Source organism: Cricetulus griseus, chromosome 3 (assembly GCF_003668045.3).
Source record: "Cricetulus griseus strain 17A/GY chromosome 3, alternate assembly CriGri-PICRH-1.0, whole genome shotgun sequence".
NCBI lineage: Eukaryota > Metazoa > Chordata > Mammalia > Rodentia > Cricetidae > Cricetulus > Cricetulus griseus.
In genome coordinates this window covers 126,854-135,943 of record NC_048596.1, presented here as the reverse complement: position 1 = coordinate 135,943, position 9,090 = coordinate 126,854, and positions in this window count along the sequence as shown.

Below are 9,090 nucleotides of genomic sequence, written 5' to 3'. Positions count from 1 at the left end.
CCCCTAGGGATACAGTATGCTTAAAGACACAGCACAATGATTCCTGAACCTGCCTTCCACTCCAAAGGCCTTTTCTAGATCTGAAAAAATATGCATTTCAATAGCACTCCCTAGCTCCGGTAGCAGACCCTGTTATCTTCCTGCGTTCCATAGAGACTTGCCTTTCTTCCTCCTGGACACGATGTGGCTAGCTAGCTTGCACAGCTCACTATACTATGTGGGGTGGAGTGATTTCCTGTTCCACAAGTGGAAGGGTGCCCAGAATATTAACAATTAAAAAGAGATTTAAAGACAAAAAAGGAGATGTTTGTTCTGTAGCTTCACGCTGAAATTCAGAGCAAACTCTTGGCAAATGAACAATCATAAAGAGTAATCTTTCTGGAAAGTTGAATACTGTTGTGCCCAAGTCATGAGGATCTCCAAAGACCACCAGGGAGACAGACTCACTGATGCAAATGCACAAGGTTTAGAGGGAGTGAATTCCTTGTCTACTGCCAGGATTTTTAAAGGAAAAAATGAGGGGAAAGATACAGGTCGGTTCCTGATGGGTTGACATTTGGGAGAATTTTTCAAAGTCTTATTTTAGCATGAAATACTTGTTTATTAGCTATTCTCATTAGCTGGCTGTAGAAGGGAGCATTCTGTGGTTTCTATGGCTTTGTCTTGTTACTTGCAGGTGGCCTATTGTACATAGATACCAATAGTTTTCAGGAACTAAGTATCCTGGAGACTAAATGGAAGGGTTTTTGGTCTCTCCTGGAGTTTCTTTGTGGCCAAACACAGTTTCCAGGAACTAAGTATCCAGGAGGCTAGAGGGTCTGGAGTTCCTTTGTGTTCAGTTTTGGCTCTAGGTTCCAGGAGGCTAGAGGGTCTGAAGTTTCTTTGTGTTCATTTTTGACCCCAGGCCTGTTGCATACAACACACTCTCCAGGAACTAAGCCTCCTGGAGGCTAGTGGGGAGGGGTTTGGTCCTTCAAATACTTAGAGAGTATTGGAGCTGGGAAGAATGTCTATGAACACTATTGCTAGCCAACACATCTTCCTCCATGGGCAGGTAAATGAAATAACACAGCTGCATTATTCAAGGTTCTCTACATGAACAGGACTGGTAGAATGAATCTCTCCATGTATGTGAAAAATAGATTCATTAGAATGTCTCACAAGCTGTGGTCCAGGTAGTCCAACAATGACTGCCTACCAAAGTAAATTTGAAGAACCCAGTAGTTGTTCAGTCCATGAGGCTAGATGTCTCAGCTGGTCTTCAGTATATATCAAAATTTCAAAGTGGTAGGATCTAATGATAGTAAAGGAATGAACTTGGTAGCCAGAACTAGAGCAAGCAGGCAAAGAGAGAGCTTCCTTCTTCAATGTCCTGTATACATGTCAGCTGCTACCAGAAGGTGGGATAAATATTAAAGGTGGGTCTTATTCTTTGTTTGATTGGTTTTTGAGTGTTTTCAAGATGGGTTTTATCTGTGTAGCCCGGGAACTTTTTCTGTAGAACAGGCTGACCTTAAACTCAGAAATCTGACTCTTCTGCCTCCTGAGCACTGGGGTTAGAGGTATGCACTGCCACCAAGCAGCTAAAGGTGGATCCTATCACCTCAAATGATCCACATTAAAGATGGGTGTTTAATTTAAGAAAACTTTCTCTCTCTTCCCTACCCCTCAGGTGTTGTGGCACATGCCTTTAATCCCAGCACTCATGAGGCAGAGGCAGGTGAATCTCTGTAATTTCAAGGCCCGCCTGGTCTACAGAGTGAGTTCCAGGACACAAAAGCTACAAGGGAAACCCTGTCTTGAAAAAAAAACAAGGGAAGAAAGAAAGAAAGAAAGAAAGAAAGAAAGAAAGAAAGGAAAAGAAAACTCTCTCACAGATGTGCCTAACTCTTCGGGTTTTAGTTAATTCCAAGGTAGTTAGTTTGACTACTAGGAATAGCCATTACAACAACCAAGACAGAAGAAGTGAGAAAGATTTCTTACCTGCAGGATGCAAGGAGAGCATAGGAGTTATTTAAAAAAAAAGGTTTTCCTAAACAAAGGAAGCATGTGGATTTTACTTAGGGAGTCTGGACATATTCACATCAAGTTCTGCCCATTCCTAAGCATGTTCAGTTAATAAATCCACTTCTGAACATGATCACAATGTAGAGGCAAAGACATTTAGAGACATTTGTATATTAAAGTCATACAAGAACATATACACATCATAAAACTGATGGAAAGATATGTCTCTGGCATGTTTATCTTATACCACAATATCTTATCTGAAAATCAAGTAAATGACACTTGAAAGTAGATTGCTTTAGAGCCTAGGCTATGTGTCAGTCTTAATGTTTAATTTAAAGGACAGATATACCAATACCACAATTCTCATAGATACAAAAGATAGAGAACACAAATACAGAAAACTTCAAGGAAAAGTCACCTTACAGCACTGTATACTCTGCTCTTAGATTAATGGTTCTGATTATCTCTATTAACCCCAGAACAAGGGTGCTTTTGCTTCCAGGCAAGACCAGAAGTAGTCCATTTTAACTAGCCCTGGTTTGCCATCTGTCCCAGGGCTGTGAAATCACTGTATAGAATTTCATTCTTTCCTTTTTCTAACTTCTTTTTTCAAATTAGTTATATGGTGTTTTGCATGTGTTCGTGCACAGTACCTACAGAAGCCAGAAGAAGGCAGGAGATGCCTGGGACTGGAGTTACAGCAAATGGTTAGCTACCATCTAGGTTCTGGGAATGGAACCTGGGTCCTTTGTAACAGCACCCAGTGCTTCTAATTGCTGAGACACCTGCTAGCTCCTCTTTTTAATTTAAAATTTATTTCCATAAATTGTTAATTGAAAGATATCTCATCACTTTCCCCCTTTACTCTTCATCCCATCCTTTCCCAAATCCCTTCCAAATTCTTCCTTGTTAAGAATAGGAGAATAAGCGAGCTGAAATATATGAATGCAACCTGCTGCATCCAGTTTATTGGGTGTATATATATGGATAATGGGCTGACTAGCTTGTGTGCCACCACTGCCTGGCCTCTGTAGCTATGGCTAGCTTTGCACTCTGATCTTCAGGCAAGCTTTATTTGTTGGATCATAAACAAAATGTTACCACAGGGCAGCACTGGTAACTTCTCACAGCCCAAGTTCACGTGAGGGTGAGATGCCCTCTGTGAAGATTTAGGGTGGCTGGATGCAGTCTCTGCCTAGAGTCCCAGTACTGCAGAGGCTGACAAAAGAGATGCAAGAATTTGAGGCCAGTCCCATTTAGGACCCAAGTCAAAAAAAAAAAAAAAAAAAAAAAAAAAACAGCAAAATAGGGTGGCAGATGGGTTTTTGGAGAGGGAGCTTTGGTTTTGTGTTTTCCAATTCCAGTGCACTTGGCCAAGATAACAAGCAATGGTGTTGTTTCCAAGGCTACCAAGCTTTCTAGCCTATGGCTCACCATAGGAAAGTGAAAGTTTTTGATCCCAAAGAGATTTTGTCTGGAATTTTAAGACAGTCTCTTATAGCCAGTGTTACTCTTCGGTTCACTATGTAACAGAAATTGCCCCAGAACACCTGATTGGCTCCCCTTCTGCCTCCTCCTTGGAGGGACTACAGGCATTTGCCATTAGCTCCACCCAGCTTCCCAAAGAATCTTTATGTGGTTAGTGGCTGCTGCTGTTTCTCATGTTATGCGGTTTATAAGTGGAATCCTTTGTTCATGTTAAGAAGTAAATCTGAGATGTATGCTGTGGCATGCTATAATCCCAATCAGTAAGGAAGGTGAAGCAGGAAAATTGGATGCTCAGGACTAGTCTGACTTGTTGAATTTGAGGCTAACATAATCAAGAAGGCCTTATCTTGAGAGAAAAAGCAAGAGAGAAGAGATAGGTGGAGGAGAGAGAGGGGGAGGAGAAGGAGGGAGGGAAGGAGGGCACAGAAACTGAGAATGTTTTTAAAGGTTTTTTTTCATTGTTTTGAATTGTATGTGTTTCCCTGATAACTATGTTTATAAGTGCAACTCCTGAGAGAAGCCAGAAGAGGGCGTGGAAGATGGAGAAGCTGGAGTCAGAGGGCTTTGAGTCTGGACACAGAACTCCAGTTGTTAAGGGGAAATGATCCCATAACCACCAAACCATTGAATAAACAATGAAAAAAACCCAAGCAGAGAACCTTTGAAAATACTTTTATTCACTTAAAGGAAGGCACACCAACAAATACCAGATAAAATACAGGACCCTACAGCAAGATTTTGTCTTTGTTTTTGTGACAGGGTCTCATAATCCATGCTAGCCTCAAATTCATCTTTCTGCCTCAGCCTTCTAATTGAGATGGTTACTGCTATGTATCACCATGTAGGGTTGATCATGTTTTTATTAAAAAAGAAAAAAACATAGTTGAGCAACCACTTCAATCCTGTTGCCTTGCTTTTCTGACACAATTTTTGATATGCATGGAATTTAGCAGGAGAGACAGAGACAGAGACAGAGAGATAGACAGAGACAGAGACAGAGAACCCTTAAAATACAAAATCAGAAACAATAATATACATATATGATCTTGATTTTTATCTTCCACAATCTCTCTGTTTTATGAATAAATCTATTTTCTGGTTTTGTCCACATATTTTCACTTCCATTTAAAAAACTCCACAGATTTTACCTCAAAGCAAATGTTTATTTAGTCAGAAAAAGGTTTTGTGAACATCATGATAGAGAACTAATAAAATCGAACTAATAAAACCCATTGTAATTATTACATCTATATTACATGCCACTTAAGGAAACAAATACGATGGGGGTGTTGTGTTTTCGGTTTTGTTTTGCATCTCCATATGATTCAAGGGGTGTCAGGGACAAAGTGTTGATGGCATGGCAACCTGTGTTTCTCACACTTCAAAGTATTTAAATGACTTAAAAAATACTCCTGTGGATTTTTTTAAAATGTGTTTCTCTGAATTACATCTAATAACTTTTCTTCCTAAAATTTTGATTACGACTTTTTTGTTTTTGTTTTTACATGGATTTTTTCCATTTTTAATTTAAATTAGAAACAAGCTTATTTTACATGTCAAACCCAGTTCCCTCTCCCTCCACTCCTCCCCTGTGCCCCACTAACTCCCTATCCCACACCCTTTTTTTTCTGCTTCCCAGGGAGGGTGAGGCCTTCCATGGGGGATCTTCAGAGTCTGTCATAATTTGGAGCAGGGCCTTGGCCCTCCCCATGTGTCTAGGCTGAAAGAGAATCCCTCTATGTGGAGTGGGCTCCCAAAGTCCATTCGTATGCTAGGGATAAGTACTGATCTACAACAGAGGCCCCAATTACTACTCTTGTATGTGTTTCCCTTTGCAAATTGAAATGAATTGGTTTGACAATATGTCAGAACACATCAGAAAATATTTAATTTTAAACATGCTCTTGTATTTATCTTAACTTGTTGCTATAAATACCTGTAGAATATGGCATTTTAAAATGTTTTGTTAGCTTAGGGCTTTTCATGACAATGAGACACATCTCATCTTGGCAGTACTTCAGAGATGACGGGCAATGGAGTTTGCTTTCATTGTGGTAAGGTTAACCACTGGCCAAAGAAATTGCTCTTGCCTTTAACTATTGACAATGTGTTGTGCAGACTGGACATGCAGGTCACACAGGAAAAATACTGTTGAACTTTACCAAAAAAGGCAGGACAGTCCTTCAAAATTCCTGCTTCACAGAACAGTCTGCCAACCATTGTTGAGGACACAGGGGAAAGCAACTGATGAGCTTTGCCAATACAAGGCAAAAAAAAAGTCCCTTAACTTTCCTGCTTCACAAAAAAATCTGCCTTATACTCTAGGCCTGTAGGCAAAGATGGATGCCCCAAAATTGCAGGGGAAGTTTGAGTGACTTTTCAGGCAGTCAGATGTCTCTGTCGTGTCTAGAGTTTTAGAAGTTGCTGGCAATGTACTTCCTATTTACTCACATAATATTATATTCTTCTGGGGGGTCTTTGGAGATAAAGACTAGATAGTTATAGTTGCAGTTTCCTTAGTTATGATAGAAAGTTAGGAGTAAAACTTTGGAATCCCTAATCTAGGATAGACAATGCATAATTTTCTCTGAATATGCTAATACAAATGTACAGACTATTGTAAATTAGTTCTTAGGGTTTTTTTTGTTTTGGGGGGTTGGGGGGATTTTGTTTGTTTGTTTGTTTGTTTTTTCAAGACAGGGTTTCTCTGTGGCTTTGGAGGCTGTCCTGGAACTAGCTCTTGTAGACAAGGATGATCTCAAACTTAACCTGCTTCTGCCTCCTGAGTGCTGGGGTTTAAAGGCATGTGTCACCACCTCCCAGCAATTAGTTTTTACTTAAAACTCTTTTGTTGTATATAGTTTTAATATGTTAAAATTAAAGCCTTTCTTTTTATTTAGACAAAAAGGGGTAAATGTGGAATACTATTTTAAGGTATGTTACACTTGTTAGTGGTTTGGAACATATGTTTAATGACATAAATATGTGTTGGTTTTATTTATGCTGCATTTGTTTAGTTCTGTGAAGCTGTGATTCTTTGCCTATCTAAAACACCAGATGGTCTAACCAGATGGTCTAATAAAGAACTAAGTGGCCAACATCAAGGCAGGAGAAAGGATAGGCAGGGCTGGCAGGCAGAGAGAATAAAAAGGAAAAGAAATCTGGGAAAAGAGAAGGAGCAAGAGAGAACAAGGAGAGGAGGACATCTGGGACCAGCTACCCAGCCAGCCACGGAGTAAGAGGAAAGTAAGATAAAAACTGTAATGGAGAAAGGCAAAAGCCAAGAGGCAAAAGGTATAAGGGGTAACTAGCCTTAAGAAAAGCTGTCTAGAAATAAGCCAAGCTAAGGCCAGGCATTCATAAGTAAGAATAAAGCCCCATATGAGTGATTTATTTGGGAGCTTGGTGACAGCACCGCCCCCCAAAGAACTAAGACCTAAAGAGAAAACAAAACAAAACAAAAAAACCCCAACATTTTGGTGTTCCAATATGGGGCTAGTGTAAAAGAAAAACCAATGCCAACACTTCTTTTCTTCTCTCCCATCTCTTTTCCACATACTTGCTCATCACAGTGGAGCCCTCCTAGACACTGTGATGGTGTGGGTGCAGAGAAACTGGCCCAGAAACCACAAGGTGGTGTGGGCACAGGAGAGCTGGCCATGGTGGTGTGGGAGTGCTAACCCCAATGACATGGGAGCTGGCACGGGTGAAGGAGAGCAGGCAGAACCATAGACACAGGATCTCCAAGACTTGGGGCAACAGCAGGATAGCAGAGAGGAGTCTCAGTGAGGGTCCAGTATTGATGCTGCAACAGAAACCAAGGGCCTTGAATTAGATCAACAACTCATGGTATTGGATATTTGCAAGCAAAGCTGTTTAGGCAAAAGGGTATAACTGGGTGAAACACCACAGCTGCAATGCCACTACAATGAAAGAATATGTGATGGAGAGGTGGGGAAGAAGGAGGGGTGAAATGGCACATACAAGTCAGAAATGAAAGTAAGACAGGGGGGTGAGAAGGGTGTGGTTAAGAGAGGAGCAGGCTGATGCCCAGAGAAGTTGGTGAGATGCTTTTTTGATGGGGAAATGTCCTTCTGTGTATGTTTATCTTATTGATTGTTGAATAAAGCATTGTTTGGCCAATGAGGTAGCAAGTTAGGTGGGACTAGGAGTCGAGGAGGATTCTGGGAAATGTAGTAAAAAGAAGTCTTGTGATATAGGCAGAAAGTAACATAGCAGGCAGAGTCATATATAAGCAGGGACAAACAGGAAGTTCCTCTCTTGCTCTTCCTCTCCTCTTCCTCCCCTCCTCTCTGTGGAGCTGCCATGTAACCACCAGGAAGACAGGACACATTCCTCTGGCATCCACCATAAGATAAGTCTTATGATTGTGGTTGATAATTAAAACTGAGCTAGCAGATGAGAAATCCCAGTCATTGGCCAAGCAGCATTTGTAACTAATATAAGCCTCTGTGTGTTACTTAGGACCTTAACATGGTGGTGGATGGAACTCGGGTGGCCTGGCAGAAAGCACCCACATGGTGGCAGGGCTCAGATGGATGGAGTAAAGACTTATCATTACACTTTTTTCTTTTTTAATTTTTATTTTATTTATGGGGGGGAGGTTGTATGGGTGGAGAGCAAACAAGAAAGACTGGGAAATGAATGGAATTGGGGTACATGATGTGAAATACCCAAAGAATCAATTTTTTTAAAATGTTAAAAGAACATGAAATTCTTTGTATTTCCTAAGTTTCAAAGAGAAAGAGAAAGATCAATACTACTTTCTAAATTTTCAAGACTTTGTAGAGATTCAGTTTTTAATGAATATTTTCATATTCTTTTGTCCTCTCTGAAACACACAGTTAGCCACCTCCTCCTGTTGTATTCAGACAAGCAGGTGCTGGTCTGGTAGCTATTTTTCTGCAATGACTGAATTAGAAACACTAAATGTGCTGCCCAGGGTTCTGAGCTATAACCAGATCTCTGGGAGATTCTTAGATCTGGTAAGACTAAAAACCACTGATCAAGAACACTAAAACCCAAGCTCACAAAATACCTCAACAGCTGTTGTGGAAATTTTAATGACTCCATGTCCCAGGTGATACAGGGCCAGAGTAAACATAACTTTGTCTAAGTTCAAACTTCCATTTCAAAAGACAGTGTGCACAAACACCCCCTCCCCCAACTAAAAAAGCAGTTCAACACAATTGCTCTCCAGGAATATAATATGGTTTCAAAATCTGCAATTGTGGACAAGATATATCAGAGATTGCTGATGAGTTTGGAGAGCTGCACACACAAGACCTCCTGAACTGAGTTTTACAAACTTGGATGAGGAAAGATAGATATTTTAGGAAAACTCAAACACAATTTTATAATCTTACTTAGTTTGGAAAAGCAAGGCCATAATTATAACAAGGAAGCAAGGACACCTTACTGAAATTACACAGATTATAAAAATTAATGAAAACATAACTCAGATGGCAATTCTGTTAAGTTACTCTTAAGTTCTAGCTAGAGCAATAAGACAGAAAAAGGAGATCAAGGGGATACAAATTGGAAAGGAAGAAGTCAAACTTTCACTATTTG